Here is an 18,264-nt window from a genome sequence, read left to right as displayed (position 1 = left end):
GCGTCAGGAGTTGGTATCTCTGCCCTGTCATCCGGCATATTGTTGCATTCGATCAAAGTTGGCAATTTCACCTTTGTTGCTCCATCTAAGGACTCTATAACAAACCCTGTGGCTCTCCTCCCTGCCGTCTCTGTCACACCTGCACAGGTTCGTAGGGTGTATGTTGAGCTCTCTCCTTTGACATGCAGCAAGTCGAAGAACTTGGTTCTAGCGAGCGATCTATTGCTCTGGTCGTCCAAGATCACATAAAGCTTGATCACTTCTTCTGGGTGGCCTGCTGGGTAAACCTTAGCTAAGCAAATCTTCGAGCAGGATCGTGAATTTTTACCATAACCACAAACCTCCGTACATTTGGAAGTGACAGCAGGTTGAGGTCTGTCTATCTCTCCCTCCCCGCCATGCTCAGATAAAGTTAAAGGTGGTGGTCCTGGGTGAAGTGCTGCAACATGAGCATCACTGCTACATTCCTTACATTTAATAGCTACTTTACAATCCCTAGCCAGATGAGTGGTAGTAGCACAACACCTGTAGCAAACCCCTTTCTCCTTAAGGAATGTTTTGCGCTCGTCTAAAGGTTTGCTCCTAAAACCTCTGCAACGTTTGAGAGGGTGGGGTTTTTATGAATTGGGCAGGTCTTATCCACATCATCCAACTCACAGTTTGAGCTGCTTGTCTGACCCACGGTACCTGATGACACTTCTGTCTTGTGAGCATAGACTGCGCTTTTCACTTGCCTCTTGACTGGTTGTTCCAGTTTCAACACACTATTGATTCCCGAAGACAGAGCAAAACTCGGATCATTGCGTGTTCGAGCCTCTCTGCAGACGAAATCACAAAAAAATGAGAATGGAGGAAAGGTGACGATGTACAGATTTGTAATGAGAACCTTGACCCATCCACTTCTCCTGAAGACTGTAAGGTAACTTATCTACGATGGGAGCTACACCTCGTGCAGTGTCAAGATAAGTAAGTCCAGGTAGATAGCCTTCGTGTTTCGCAGACTCCACTTCCTGTAGAAGATCTCCAAGCTCTCTAAGCTTTTTGCCATCCTTGTTGCTTATCTTTGAAAAGCTATCGATCCTGTCAAAGAGGGATTTCTCAATAATCTCTGGAGAACCATAGCAATCTTCCAAGCGCTCCCAAGCCTTTCTCAAGCCTGTCTCGGGGTTACCTGTATGCACAGCTCTGATCCTTCGTACATAATGTGAAGACTGTTCTCCCAACCATTTGGAGAGAAGGTCTAACTGTTCAGTGGCTGACAGGTGCAAACCTCCAATTGAATTGGCGAAAGATGACTTCCACGCCCAGTAATTCTCAGGACGATCATCGAACTTGAAAAGGCCTGAGCTAACAAGTTCTCTGCGTGCTAGGTACCTGGCGATCTCACTCACGTTAGCGTCGTTGTTGAACGATGACTGTGGTGTTGTCTTACATGGTGAGGAGGTGAATGGCGGTGCTTGGAATTTCACTGACCTCTGAGGCTGCTGCACCATACTCTCAGTATCAGGTTTATTGTAGGAATCACTGACATCCCAAGCGGTAAGGCGATGCTGCCTTTGGGGTGTTTCAGGCTTTAACACATGGACAATGGGCTCTAGAGGTGATTGGTATTGTTCGTCTTCAACAGGTGGTGAGAACTCCAGTCGAGACTGATGCATGACGTAATCACGAGTGCGATCAGAAATCTCTCTCGCATCAGATATCCTTTCTCCAAGCTCACTTTCTGCTGCTGCCTCCAGCACCTTTGCCTCCGCAAGGACTGCTGCAACCTCACTCTCATGCTTTAGCGCTGATAGAGATGCTTCCATGTGGGCCTCTGTTACTTTCAATTGAGCCTTTTCAATCAAGATCTCAGATTCTTTTCTAAGGAATTCAGCCTTAGCCCGCGCAGCTTCCAACTTAGCGCGAGCCTTGGCTGCAGCAATGCTAGCTGATGAGCTTCTAGATCTATTAGTTGAAGCAGAGACTATAGATCTTGTTTCTAATGCTTGGCTTCGCTCTGTAGCTTCCTCAATCTCCGTAACTTTCTCTGCCATCATATATCGTTGAGTCTGTCTAAGAGTGCAAGATGTGATGATTAACAAAGAATAATGGAATTAGAGTTTGCTTTCCTTGAAATTTAGTGCCTGCTGTGTGGTTGCCTTTTTACTATTCTGTCCCAGATGCGCGATTCATCTACGCAAAACCGACAGATAGCTAACAGGAGTCAGAAAAGGTCAGACGCAGGAGTAAAGTTGAGTGTTTTTACTGTTTTGTTCTTTCCTCTTCTTTCTCTTTTTTGTAAAACTGAAACATACAAAATTACAATGTCTTGTAACAAAATGTTCACAAATAACCATTATAGTCAAACTATTTTCCAACAGTCACTTATAAACCACAAATATATACATGCATTAAGAAAAAGGTAACAACTTACAGGCAAAGCCTTTCCAAAGCACAAAACGTGAAGGAAACAGAGAGCCAACCGCATGGAAAGAATCTTGAACACTGCAATTATTTACTAGTTAACCTCTAACCCAAGAGTCACATGACCTAAACCAACCACTAAGAAAACAGCTCACATTCATTAACGTTCTTTTTTGTTAAACCAAACTGCCACAAGATGGTGCTAATAAAGGTAACAAATAAATGCGTGCCATGACAGCCATATTTTTCACAAGTGAGTACGTTCTATAAATGCAAAGTTCCTGCAACATCCGGTCTGAACTACATGCTCTTTTAATTTAATTTATGGTATAAAGTAAAAGGGGGTTACGTCTTTCTCGGCCAGGGAGATACCTCTTTTATAGAATTAATATAAAATTATACTGTCTGTTTGCCGGACGAACAGACAAATAAGTGTAATGGTAATTCCATTACCGTCAATTCAACTTAACTTAAATATTTATAATTACTACAAATATTTATCATCTTCTTCTTCTTTCGGCTGCTCCCATTAGGGGTCGCCATAGCGGATCATCTGTCTCTATACCACCCTGTCCTCTACAACCAGTCTGTCGTACCTACTGCACACTTCACTGCCGTCACACTGTCCTCATACATGTCCTGCACCACCCTTACATACTTCTCTGACACACCTGACTTCCTCATACAATACCACAACTCCTCTCTTGGCACTCTGTCGTACGCTTTCTCTAAATCCACAAATACACAATGCAATTCCTTCTGTCCTTCTCTATACTTCTCCATCAACATCCTCAAAGCAAATAAGGCATCTGTGGTGCTCTTCCTCGGCATGAAACCATACTGTTGCTCACAGATGGTCACCTCTTCTCTCAGCCTGGCTTCCACTACTCTTTCCCATAACTTCATGGTGTGACTGATCAACTTAATTCCCCTGTAGTTACTGCAGGTCTGCACATCTCCCTTATGCTTAAAGATCGGTACCAGCACACTCCTTCTCCATTCCTCAGGCATCCTCTCCCTTCCAGAATCCTGTTAAACAATCTGGTTAAAAACTCCACTGCCATCTCTCCTAAACATCTCACGCCTCTACCGGTATGTCATCTGGTCCAACCGACTTTCCATTCTTCATCCTCTTAATCGCTGCTCTCACTTCCTCCTTACTAATCCTATCTACATCCTGCTTCACCAACTCCACATCCTCCAACCTTCTCTCTCTGTGATTTTCCTCATTCATCAGCTGCTCAAAATACTCCCTCCACCTTCTCAACACACTCTCCTCACTAGTCAACACATTTCCTCTCCATCCTTTATTGCTCTAACTTGCAGTACATCCTTCCCAGCTCGGTCCCTCTGCCTGGCCAATCGGTATAACTCCTTTTCTCCTTCCTTAGTGTCCAACCTCTTATACAGCTCCTCATATGCCTTTTCCTTGGCTTTCGCCACATCCCTTTTACCTGCTGCCGCATCTCCTTGTACTCCTGCCTACTTTTCTCATCACTCTGTCGATCCCACTTCTGTTTTGCCAACCTCTTTCCCTAATGCTCTCCTGCACTTCCTCATTCCACCACCACGTCTCCTTGTCTTGCTTTCTATTTCCAGATGTCACACCAAGTACTTTTCTAGCTGCCTCCCTCATCACTCCTGCAGTAGTTCCCCAATCATCCGGCACCTCTTCACCACCACCGAGCCCCTGTCTGACCTCTTCCCTGAACCTCACACTACACTCTTCCTCCTTCAGTTTCCACCATCTTATTCTTCTTTCAATCCTTACATTCCTCCTCTTCTTCTTCGCCTCCAAAACCATCCTACAGACCACCATCCGATGCTGTCTAGCTACACTGTCCCCGCCAACACCTTACAGTCTCAATCTCCTTCAGGTTGCATCTCCTGCATAGCACATAGTCCACCTGTGTGCACCTTCCTCCACTCCTATACGTCACCCTATGATCCTCCTTCTTCTTAAAATACGTGTTCACCACTGCCATTTCCATCCTTTTAGCAAAATCTACCACCATCTGCCCTTCCACATTCCTCTCCTTAAAACCATACCTACCCATCACCTCCTCATCACCTCTGTTCCCTTCACCTACATGCCCATTAAAGTCTGCCCCAATCACCAATCGTTCTTTCCTAGGTACACCATCTACCACGTCATCTAATTCACTCCAGAATCTTTCCTTTTCCTCCATCTCACAGCCAACTTGTGGAGCATAGGCACTGATGACATTTATCATCATCCCTTTAACTTCCACCTTCACGATCATCACCCTATCAGAAACTCTCTTACTGTACTCTTCCTTCAGAATCACCCCTACACCATTTCTCTTCCCATCCACACCATGATAAAACAGTTTAAATCCACCTCCAATGTTCCTGGCCTTACTCCCTTTCCACTTGGTCTCCTGAACACACAGCATATCTACCTTTCTCCTCTCTATCATATCAGCTACCTCTCTCCCTTTACCCGTCATAGTACCAACATTTAAAGTACCAACCCGAACCTCCACTCTCCTGCACTGCTCATTTTCCTGCCGTCTCTGTAGACGTCTTCCTCCTCTCCTTCTCCTCCTTCGGCCAACAGTAGCCCAATTTCCACCGGTACCCTGTCGGCTAACGATACCTGTGGCGGTCGTTGTAACCCGGGCCTCGACCGATCCAGTATGAAATTCTCCTTTGTGATCCGCATATTTGATTTGGCCCATGTTTTACGCTGGATGCCCTTCCTAACGCAACCCTCCCCATTTACCCGGGCTTGGGACCGGCACTAAGAGTGCACTGGCTTGTGCCCCCCTAATGGCTGGGTTAATTACTACAAATATTTATAATTACTATAAATATTTACCTTTCTTTGCGAGCTAAATTCGCTACATACGTTCCCACCTTGGCTAGGCCTAGGGGAGTGTGGGAACAACCAATTAGATTTTACGAGTTGTTTGAACAAAAAGCAGGACCAGAGTTTAGAGTAGTTATTGTTTTAATGGTCAAGTGCAGTAAACAAACAATTTTCAAGAGTGACCCAGAGTCAAGAAGACTAGACTCACACTGGCAAAAGAACAAGGACAATGCCAAAGAAATGAACATAAGAAAAAAGTTCTACTCTATGCTGTATTTTGGAACTTAACCTAACTAACAAACAGGAACAGACTAGCTGACTACTCTAGGCTATGCTACCAGAAAATACAGTGGGTGGCACCTGCCCTCTAACTAGGGTGTCTAAACAATAGAAAAAACCTACTTGGTGGAATGTAGGTGCACGCACATTCTTACCTGTTCCTCAACCAGGTGAGCTAGTATAATCGAGACACTAGCAACAACTAGCAACAACTAGCAACAACTAGCAACAACTCTCTCTTCTTTCATTCCTCCTCCCCCCCAGGGACTTCAGGAGCTGCTTTTAAATGGAAAGCTCCGCCTCCTCTGGTAGGGCTCTTACTCATCATTGGTCCTTTTTTTCCAGGCCTCCATTTCAATTACCAGGTGGCTCCACCTATAGACAGTAAAGAGCTGAAGACAGAAGCCAACAAAAAGGGGAGAGGGGAAGAGCAGTAGAAAAAAAAAAAACAGCAGACACGTAACACTGGGGTTTGCTTTCAGGGCCAAGCCTACCAGTATCAGGTTCTTCCGTTTGGCCTTGCCCTCTCACCCTGCACCATCAAGATGTAGTTCTCGCTCACTTGAAGGTTTTGGGGTTTCGGCTGAATGCCAGGAACAGTGTGCTTTCTTTATTACAGAGAACCACAGAGAATCTCCCCATCATATGAGATTTTACTACTTTTCGCATGCAGCTTTCCTCTGTCTGCATTGTGGCCATCCTTATGGCCGTCAGGAAGGTCAGAGAAGGACAGCCTCTCACTATCAAGCAGTTCCAGAAACTGCTAGGACTCATGGCAGTTGCGCCCAGTTTTATTCTACTTGGTTTTATTTACATAAGTCCCCTTCAGTGATGGCCCAGGACCCATGGGTTCTTACAGAAGGGCAATGATGTGGCCATGCTTATGTGCCTTAGATGTTTAGAGAGATCCTGGGTTCCTGTCTCCTGGGCTCCGTGTTGGGAGTTCCCGATCGTGAGGCCATGAGTGGTCTCCCAAGATCTTCCCTGACTTCAGAGATCACCACCTGCTGATCCATATGGACACCACCTTAGTGGTTTCTTACATCAACCATTAAGGAGGTATGAGCTCACACCCCCTTTACAGGCTGGCACACCAGAGGCTCCTGTGGGCCCAGGGGAAGCTCCTCTCAGTGAGAGCAGCTAACATCCCGGGTCGTTGAACGAAGCAGCAGACACTCTGTTGAGGCAGAGGTTCTGTTTCCACTGGTGGTGGAGCATATTTGGGAGAGAGTGAGCAAAGCCCAGGGGGCTCTGTTTGCATCTCAAGAGATGTCGCACTGTCCCCTCTGGTTCCCCCTTACTCCTCCAGCCCCACTGGTGCTGGATGTCATGGCTCAGGCGTGGCCGAGGCTGCTTGGTAAAGACAATTCTCCACTCCAGAGCTCCTCCCAGGGGAGGTCATATGCCACCGGATGGCATCTGTTCTTCTTGTGATGCGCTCACCACCAGCTGGATCCAGTCCACTGCCTGGTTGGCTCAGTGCTGGATTTTCTCCAAGGACAGTTTTCGAAACGGTTGGCTCCATCCACGCAAGTCTACGCATCTGCCATTTTGGCGTATCACGCGCCCATAGTAAACAGTCTTTGGGCAGAGACCCTCTTATGATGCATTTTCTTTGCAGCACCCAGTACAACAAAAGTACTAACACTAAACTAACTAGGACACATTCGAAAGTGCATTCTAAAGTTCTAAAGCCATGCAGATTCAACATGTTGTGTAAATGTCCATGATGGCATGAGAGACCTCACTGATCTTCTTAATCATCCTAACATCCCCTGTAGGGTGGTGGAAACTAGGCCTTCCTCAGCTTTCACAAAAAACAGTGAATAGCAAACTAGTTGTTTTGAATTAAAAGAAGCACCTTTGTAAATTTAGGTCCAATGACAAAATAAAGGTTGTCTGTGGGATTATTATTATTATTTTTTTGCTCATTTCTTTGCAGTTTTATGTAAATCTGGGGGTGATCTTAAAAGACATGATTGGTCCACTAGTTTTAGATTGTATGAAATATTGGTATGTATAATTTATGTTTATGTTATCAAATACTTCTGTTTTAATCTGTCCACTTCTTTTTATTATTAGTATTATTATCATTGTTATTAATATTATTATTATTATTATTATTATTATTATCAATAATATATATTGTTGGATTTGGTGATGACTTCGTTACTGTACTTAAGTAGATTTTTCTGGTATCAGTACTTTATTTCACTATTTATTTTTCAGACATTTTTTCAGACAATTTTTACTTTCATATTTTACTTTTTACACAAATATCTGTACTTTCTAAATTTTTAAAACAGGCTTGTTACTGTAGTTTTAATCTATTTGGTGACATGATCAATATTTTTTCTTCTCATTGTTTGTTGTTTTCAGCCTATCAACCTATTATTTGTCATTGCACGTATTTTTCAATCTACCACTGGTGTAGTTTTCTGTCTCTTACACACCACAGATGTAGGCTTTTTTACAAAGCTAACAATAAGCAAGTCAGAAGGCAACAAGAAATATTGCTAACATGGATGAGACAGAGGGAGTCAGGGATGTAAACATGACTGAGAAAATAGACATTCCTGATCACCTGATCATCATCATCTTTTCTCAGTTTGTATTCTATATTGTGGATGTTCCGCTTGTCTACATACATTAGGTAACATAATTTGAAATTCTTTTTGTCTTAATATATTAATTAGGGCTGCACGGCACTAATTTTTATTAACATGCTATTAATGCAGCGCGCATGTCTGTTTGACCGTTTTTTTTTGTTGTTGTTTTATTAAACATATAAATAAATTCATATAAAATTGGCCAAATTAAAATCATAATGTGCCAAGTCTAAAATCAAGCACCAAAATTCACTATGATGCACACAATTAACCCTCTTGGGTCAACAAATGCGTTGGCATGTCTTTTTGACCATACATATAAAAGCAATACATAATTTGAATCTGTAAAGGGTCTACTTTTATTTGTATACACTCATAATAAATGCTGTGCTTTTGTAAAATAAAGAAAACAGGCAGGGGGCACTCTCTGCCATCTCTGTCATCTCTCTTAACAGACATAAAACAACCTGAGTCTCAGTGAATGTTTGCCTCACAGACATGATAAATATATAAATAGAAAGTTTGACATGACTACTTTTAAATAAACCAATTTACATCAAATACAAATATTTTCTGATTATGTAATATTTTATGTAACATTTTTCCGTCCTCTGATTGATTGTTCAGAGGGAAACTTTTACAGCCAAGTGCGACTGGCAGAACACGTCTGTAGCATGCTGCACAAATTGATACATCTGAGTTAGACTTTTTATGCCTACAGAGAAAGAGACATTGATATGGTCACGGACATACTTAAAAATACAAGAAGAAATGCTAGACGGCTAGGAGAGGTCAACCAACCCCGAAGCTAGCTAGCTTGTCTCAGCCCGGGAAAGGGTTTGTTCGCCGCTTCGAGACCAGTGATTACGTACTACTGGCTTACAGCCTCTGAGGAGTGGTGCACATTATGAGTCTGCATCTCTGGTGAGTAGGTTGGATTTTATTTACATTTAAAAGTTTTTGCCATGTTATTAGACAATTATTGATTTTTGATTGATTTTGAACTGCTCCAGATGATGTAGGTGCACAGTTGCGGTTGTAGTGTAGAGGTTTGGAGTTGTCTTAACTGGGTTTCTTGTTTTAGTAAAATGGTATTCACATATGTGAAATGTAATGCCACATGTTGGTATATTGCGTTTTTTGTAATTTATTGATGGTTTCTATAATTGCGACATTATAGTGGTATTAAGACATGGATTAAGTCAGGTAAGTCCCCACTGAAGGCCCAGGTACCAAATGCTCAGCCCGCCACTGATCTTGAGTTAACCGACAACAATCATGCGATTAATCATGATTAAAGATTTTAATCGATTGACAAGTTTTAAATACTTCTAGTCCACTAGATGGCAGAAAGAATGAGTGGTAAGAAAGAAAAGCTCAATGATAATGATTGAATTGATGTGATCATGAAGAGATTCACAGATATCCTATTGTTAGTCTTTCTAAAGGCTGAGAGTACTTTGGGGATGTTGGGGATGAAAGAAAGTCTGAGGATTAAAAATGGAGTGGTAGTGTGCATATCAATCTGTGTTCTCCTCTTCACCATGCTCTAATGAAAAAAGATTAAATCTACTAAGCAGTAGTTTTCAAATATATCTTAATTTCTTTGTTTCTTCCTTGCAGCTTTATTTTGTATATGTAAACATTTATTAGCTTTTCAATTTGTATATTTCAGTAAAGCCAGTTGAGAAACATCAGCTTGATAATGTTGGGAAATGTATAAAAGACATTAGACAGCGGATGCTTATTATCTTTTTTCTTCTAAAGGTTTTTGATAATATTTTTACTATCACTATATGCTATATGTTCCCTCAGAGAACTAGAGTTACATACGTAACCTAGAGACGTTCCAGTCCCTGACTAGTATGTAATCACAGCTAGGTCAAAGGACAGAGGGGCCAAGTCCAGGTTGTAGAACTGGATGAAGGTCAGCAGGGTGGACCTGCCCACAGTGTTGCAAATGTCTTGGAGAGGTACTTCAGAGGACCAAGCCTTTGAAGCATTCACACTTCAGGTTGAGTGAGCTCTGACCCCAAATGGAGTGGTGAGACCAGAGTACTCATATGAGGATGTGATGGCATCAATGATACATCTGCTAAGGGTCTCATTATTAGCAGAGAGGCCTCTACTTGGAGGGCTATAGCAGACGAGCAGTTGATCAGAATTTTTCCAGGGACCCGTCCTATGGATTTAGGGGTCCAGTGCATGTACTGTGCAAAGCCTGTTCGGTTTCTCCTGGTCTGGGGCCTGAAATGGAGGAGGATAGAATGCTTGTAACCTTACAGGAGGTGGGACAACCAGGGACACCTTGTTAACCATCCTGGGTTACAAAAGGGCACTGGCCAGTAAACTCTGGGAAGGAGTGGGCCACAGAAAGGGCCAGCAAGTCTCCTATTCAGAGCAAATGGCCAACAAGAATGCGGTCTTGATGAAAAGATGTCCTTAAGATGGCTAAAATGGAGAGAGCCCCCAAATGGCGGCCAGGTCCCACCCAGGCACTCTAGGTTGTACCAGGCACCGCAAAGAAAATGTGTCACAAGAGGGTCTTTGCCCTGCTAAAGGGGCATAATATGCCAAAATGGAAGACATGTAGGCTTTCAGGGTGAACAGAGTCAACCCTTTGGTTATTTGGTTCCTCAGGAACCTGGGATCTCTCCAAACATCTAAGGCACGTAGGCATCGCCGCATGGCCTTGAACATACAGAGACTGTTTGATCAGTGGTGTGTATTTGGGTAGCATGAACAAAGAGAGGTGATCAGACTGACCCAAGTGGGGGAGGGCTGTGTATGCCCCAGGTATGTTTGTGTACACCTGGTCCAGTGTTTTGTCCCCTTTGGTAGAGCAGGAGACATTGCGGTGAAATTTTGGAAAAACAGATCTCAGGTTGGAGTGGTTGAAATCTCCAGCAACAACGATAGCTCCTTCAGGATGTGCAGACTGTTGTTTGCTGATAGCAGCGTACAGTTCCTCCATAGCTAGCTTAGCATTAGCATCCGGCGGAATGTACACCGCAGCCACAACAATGGCTGAGAATTCTCTTGGTAAATAAAAGGGTCTGCACTTAATTATCAAATACTCTAAATTCGGGAGTAGACCCGAAATGAATCAAGTAACCTTGCTCTACAGTGCACATTGTCAGAACTTTTAAATATGGTTATGGAAAGATCAAAAATTTCAAAGCAAGAATCCGAGTGGAGCGAGATAGTAAACCAATAATACATAAGCCGTGACCTGTCCCTTATGCTCTGCGAGAAGCAGTAGAAGGAGATTGAGCAGCTTCAAAGACATGGAATCACCCCTTAAGTGGCAGAAAGTGATTGGGTGGCACTAATAGTGGTTGTTCCCCCAAAAAAAAGGTTTGGTCAGAGTGTGCAGTGATTATAATGTTACAGAAGTATATTCACTAAAGTATATTTACAGAAGTATATTTACTGCCAAATGCGGAGGATCTGTTTGCCACTTTTGTGGGAGGTAAAGTGTTTAGCAAACTTGATCTTTAATTTGCATACTAACAAATACCTTTAGATTTTGAGTCAAAGCAGCACCTAACAATCAACACCCTCAAGGGTCTTTTATGTTTTGATATCATGGATCTGCTTATGGCTCTTTGACAGCTCCAGCTATTTTTCAGCATACCATGGATCAGATACTTCAGGGCATAGATAACATGGTTTGCTTTATGGATGACATATTGGTGTACACATCTACTAAGTTCTGGATCAGGTGATGGCCAGGCTAGAGAAGCATGGACTAAGAATCTTCTTCTTTCGGCTGCTCCCATTAGGGATCAACCGTCTCCATACCACCCTGTCCTCTACATCTGCCTCTTTCACACCAACAACCTGCATGTCTTCCTTCACCACATCCATGAACCTCCTCCTTGGCCTTCCTCTTTTCCTCCCTCCTGGTGGCTCTGTCCACAGCATTCTTCTACCAATATAACTCATGTCCCTTCTCTGCACATGTCCAAACCATCTCAATCTTGTGTCCTTGACCTTGTCACTAAAATGTCCTACATGGGCTGTCCCTCTAATAAACTCATTTCTAATCTTGTCCATCCTTGTCACTCCCAACAAAAACCTTAACAACTTCAGCTCTGCTACCTCCAGCTCCACCTCCTGTCATTTACTTAATGTCACTGTCCCTAATCCATACAACAACGCAGGTCTCACTACAGTCCTATAAACTTTCTCTTTCATTCTTGCAGATACCCTACTATCATAATGGTCACCTCTTCTCTCAGCCTGGCTTCACTGTCCCCATACATGTCCTGTACCACCCTAAAATACTTCTCTGACACATCTGACTTTCTCATACAATACCACAACTCCTCTCTTGGCATTCTGTTGTACACTTTCTCTAAATCCACAAATACAAAATGCAATTTCTTCTGTCCTTCTCTATACATCTCCATCAACATTCTCAAAGCAAATACGGAATCTGTGGTGCTCTTCCTCAGCATGAAACCATACTGTTGCTCACAGATGGTCACCTCTTCTCTCAGCCTGGCTTCCACTACTCTTTCCCATAACTTCATGGTGTGACTGATCAACTTTATACTCCTGTAGTTGCTGCAGGTCTGCACATCTCCCTTATGCTTAAAGATCGGTACCAGCACACTCCTTCTCCATTCCTCAGGCATCCTCTCACCTTCCAGAATCTTGTTAAACAATCTGGTTGCCAGCTCTCCTAACATCTCCATGTGTCTACTACTGGTATGTCATCTGGTCCAACCGACTTTCTACTCTTCATCCTCTTAATCACTGCTCTCACTTCCTCCTTACTAATCATATCCACTTCCTGCTTCACCAACTCCACATCGTCCAAACTTCTCTCTCTTTGATATTCCTCATTCATCAGCTGCTCAAAATACTCCCTCCACCTTCCACACTCTCCTCACTAGTCAACACATTTCTATCTCCATCCTTTATTGCTCTAACCTGTAGCACATCCTTCCCAGCTCGGTCCCTCTGCCTGGCCAATCGGTACAAATCCTTTTCTCCTTCCTTAGTGTCCAACCTCTCATAAAGCTCCTCATATGCCTTTTCCTTGGCTTTCGCCACATCCCTCTTTACCTGCTTCCGCATCTCCTTGTACTCCTGCCTACTTTTCTCATCACTCTGTCGATCCCACTTCTGTTTTGCCAACCTCTTTCCCCTTATGCTCTTCTGCACTTCCTCATTCCACCACCATGTCTCTTTGTCTTCCTTTCTATTTCCAGATGTCACACCAAGTAATTTTCTAGCTGCCTCTCTCATGACTCCTGCAGTAGTTACCCAATCATCCAGCAACTCTTCACCACCACCAAACCCCTGTCTGACCTCTTCCCTGAACCTCACACTACAGTCTTCCTCCTTCAGTTTCCACCATCTTATTCTTCTTTCAGTCCTCAATTTCCTCCTCTTCTTCTTCGACTCCAAAACCATCCTACAGACCACCATCCGATGCTGTCTAGCTACACTTTCCCCCGCCAACACCTTACAGTCACTTTAACTCAATTCATTTTTATTTGTATAGCGTTTTTAACAATGAACATTGTCTCAAAGCAGCTTTACACAGATAATGTGGTGATTAAAAGTGAATATGTTCTTTATAAGTAAGTTTGTCCCTGATGAGCAAGCGGGTAGCGACTGTGGCAAGGAAAAACTCCCCGAAATGGCATATGGAAGAAACATTGAGAGGAACCAGACTCAAGAGGGAACCCATCCTCATCTTGGTTGCACCAAATGTCCATTTATAGCAGATATATGAAGTTGCGGGGTACAGTGATGATGATCAGAAGTGAAAAGAAGTCCTGAGTCCATGTAGCAGACTGTTGACATTAACTACAGTCCAATCCATCCTCGAAAGTGCCCATTCTTACTCCGGAATTTCATGGAACCACTCAGGGCATTGATGAGAAACCGTCCCTACAGTCGAAGAGAACACTATCCAGAGGCAGGCCCGGACGAAGTGGTAGGATCCATGGAGGGGTGAGAGGCAGGAACAGTGGTCACTGGTGCCTCAGGAGCATGTTTAGCTCGACAAAGAGAGAGTGAGTGAGAGAGAGAGAGAGAGAGAGAGAGAGAGAGAGAGAGAGAGAGAGAAGAGGGGTGACAGGAAGAGAAGGATATGGATTATTAAGTGTCTTTATTGTTGTATGAAAGTTAATATAACTGTGCAGTTTGGACTCCGGCAAGACTCGCTATGGCAGCATAACTAAAAGGAAGAACCAGAAGGTATGAGGGATCTCTGGGATAAGAGACAACCCACTGTCAACAAACCTGAGTGGACGACAGCATACAAATATCCCCAGTTCACCAAACACTCTATATCCATGCTTCCTCCAGATCTGCACCTTTATCTGAGAAAAAATCTACCGATAAAAGGCTTGACTAAATAAATATGTTTTCAACCTCGACTTGAACACTGAGACTGTGTCTGAGTCCTGAACACTGAAGGTTGTTTCATAACTGTGGGGCTTTATAAGAGAAAGATCTGCCCCCTGCTGTAGTTTTCATTATTTAAGGAACCAACAGATAGCCTGCACCTTTTGATCTAAGGAGCCGTGGAGGATCATACTGGTACAGAAGTTCACTCAGATACTGCGGTGCGAGACCGTTAAGTGCTTTATACGTCAGTAGTAGTATTTTATAATCAATGCGAGATTTGATTGGGAGCCAGTGTAGACTGATTAAAATAGGAGTGATGTGGTCATATTTCCTAGAGCTTGTGAGGACTCTTGCTGCTGCATTCTGAACTAACTGAAGCTTATTTATGCACTTACTCGAACACCCAGACAGTAAAGCGTTACAGTAAACTAATCTAAATGTAACAAAAACATGAACTAATTTTTCTGCATCCTGTAACGACATCATATTTCTGATTTGAGCAATATTTCTAAGGTGAAATAAGGCGATCCTGGTAATATTATTCATGTGAGACTCAAAGGAAAGACTAGGGTCAATAATAACACCAAGGTTTTTGACAGCCGTACACGCTGTAACAGAAACACCATCTAGAGATGCTACATAATCGGAAAGTTTGCTTCTAGCTGCATGTGGTCCTAGTAAAAGTACTTTCGTCTTATCTGAGTTGAGCAGAAGAAAGTTATCAAGCGTCCACTGTCTAATGTCCTTTACACACTCCTTAACATTGTTAAGCTGATCTCTCTCATCTGGCTTTGCTGAAATATACAACTGTGTATCATCAGCATAGCAATGGAAGCGAATACCACGTTTATGTATAATTTCACCCAGAGGCAGCACATATAAAGAGAAAAATGGGCTTAGGACAGATCCTTGAGGAACACCAAACTTTACTTCAGAGAGTGTGGAGAACTCACCATTTACATCAACAAACTGATAGCGATCAGTCAAATAAGACCTAAGCCAAGAGAGAGCTGTTCCCTTTATTCCAACAACGTTCTCATGTCTATCAAGCAGTATAGTGTGATCAATGGTGTCAAAAGCTGCACTAAGGTTGAGCAAAACAAGTAAAAAGACAAAATTCTGATCAGAGGCCAATAGCAGGTCATTTACCACCTTAACTAGCGCCATATCTGTGCTATGATGAGGCCTAAATCCTGACTGATACATTTCATAAATGTTATTCATAAGTAGATGTGAACTTAACTGCTGTGCTACAACCTTTTCTAAAATTTAGGATATAAAGGGGAGATTTGATATTTGATATTTTGCCTGTAGTTGAACAGCTGACATGGGTCAAGGTCAGGTTTCTTAATTAGGGGTTTGATAAATGCCAGTTTGAAGGATCTAGGTACATAACCAGTGTGAATGGAAGAGTTTATTATTTTTAAAACAAGTTTAATTACCTCTGGAATTATCTGTTTGAAGAAACTTGTAGGCAAGGGATCGAGAATGCAGGTTGATGATTTTGATGAGGAAATTAATAAAATTAAGTCATTCTCATGAATAGAAGTGAAGCTTTGTAATTGATTGTCTGTTATATTTACACTGCTGTCTACAGGGTTACTTGTAAAATAATTTGAATTTATATTAACAGTCTGGATTTCTTGCCTGATGTTTTCAACTTTATTATCAAAAAAGTTCATGAAATCATTACTACCTATTGATGGTCTGCATGTTAGTGCAGTGCTTTTATTTCCTGTTAATTTTGCTACCGTGCTGAACAAAAATCTTGGATTATGCTTGTTATTTTCTATGAGGGTGGAGAAATATGCTGATCTAACAGCACTAAGAGATTTACTATAATTTAGGAGGCTCTCCTTCCATGCTATTTGAAATACTGTTAATTTTGTTTAACGGCATTTACGTTATAATTTCCGAGTGGTCTGTTTTAAGGTGCGCGTATGATCATTATACCACTGTGCTAATTTTTTCTCAATGACCATTTTGATCTTAAGGTACTCAGTGGCCAAGTCAAGCTCTGCCGGGTCAGACGGAGATCTATTCAATATCGTAATTTCTGGAAGATTATTGATAAAACGCACTGCTGTAACTGACGTGAAAGTACACTTAACACGGTAACGTGGTGAGGTAGTAATGCAATGACTGAGGCAGATTTTAGAAGAGATGAGATAATGGTCTGAAATAGCTTCAGACTGTGGAATTATGACTAAGTTTTTTTTTTTTAATCCAAATGTTAACAACAAATCAAGAGTGTGTCCACCACTATGAGTGGGTCCTATAACATTCTGATTAATTTCAACTGAATCTAGAATGGACACAACTGCTGCTCTTAAGGAATCTTCCTGATTATCAAAATGAATATTAAAGTCACCAACAATTAATGCTTTGTCTAAAGAAGTAGCTAAATTTGTGATGAAATGTGCAAATTCTACGAGAAAATCAGAGTGGGGCCCTGGGGGTCTATAAATAATAATTAGTGGAATTGACTGACTGGACCTGCTTTTAGACACTGAATTTTTTATGTTGGTATAAAGAACTTCAAATGTTTTACATTTGTGTTTAGTCTTTTGTGTGACGATTAGATTATTTAATAAATTGCCGTGACTCCGCCTCCTCTGCCATTTAGACGAGGTTGATGTATGTAACTATAACCAGGAGGACTTGCTTCATTTAATGCTACATATTCATTCGGTTTAATCCACGTTTCTGTCAAACACATTATTTTAAATTTCTGGACGGTAATAATTTAATTTATAGTAAGCGCTTTTGACGTGAGAGATCTAATATTTAACAATCCTATCTTTAGATCAGAGGTGCTGGCTGTGCGTTCAGTCCTATTTAATTTAATGTTAATCAGGTTACATCAACAGACTTTCTGAGAATTTCTACATTTTGGTTTCGCTCGGGGGACAGACACAGTCTTAATATGGTGGATCCTGAGTGACGACTCTGTGCAGCTAACAGACGGTCATTTTAGCCTGTCTGTCTGCTCCCTGGCCTTGGCTCTGGACATTCACTTGTTAACTAGTGCTGTTCTGAGACTATGACCTATACTACAAGAAATGAAAGCAGCACCTTCCCGAGTGGGATGGATACTGTCCCACCCTAACACGCCAGCCTTGCCCTCAAAATTGCTCCAATTATTTATGAAGCCCACATTGTTTTTGGAGCACCACTCGGACATCCAGCAGTTCAGCAACCATAACCTGCTGTAGGCTACATCGCCACGTCGCATTGGGATGGGGCCAGAGCATATTACTGCATCGGACATTGCCTTCGCTAATTTACACACCTCTATAATATGACTCTTAGTAACCTCTGACTGTTGAAGGCGTATATCATTAGCTCGTGTGTGAAAAACTATCTTGGAGAACCTGTGCTTTCCTAAGAATCTAAGCTGACCTGCTATGTCCGGCATCCTGGCTCCCGGTAAACACATAACCTGTGCTGCTGGTGCCCCTAAAGGTCTAGCTAATTTCACGTGCCTCAGAATAGAGTCTCCTAAAACCGGAGCTCTTTCAGGTTTCTTACCGGGTGCTTCACTGAGGGGAGCAAACCTGTTAGACATGTGAAGCGGAGAGGAATGGTGCTATGACCTATACTACAAGAAATTAAAGCAGCACCTTCCCGAGTGGGATGAATACTGTCCCACCCTAACACGCCAGCCTTGCCCTCAAAATTGCTCCCGTGGGCGAGCCTTAGCGTTAGCTTCGGCTTCGCGAGTATGCCGCCGAGCCATCACCCACTCACCCCGCTGCGAGGGCT

Source organism: Silurus meridionalis, chromosome 5 (genome assembly GCF_014805685.1).
Source record: "Silurus meridionalis isolate SWU-2019-XX chromosome 5, ASM1480568v1, whole genome shotgun sequence".
Classification (NCBI taxonomy): Eukaryota; Metazoa; Chordata; class Actinopteri; order Siluriformes; family Siluridae; genus Silurus; species Silurus meridionalis.
Note: the sequence above shows the minus strand (reverse complement) of the source record.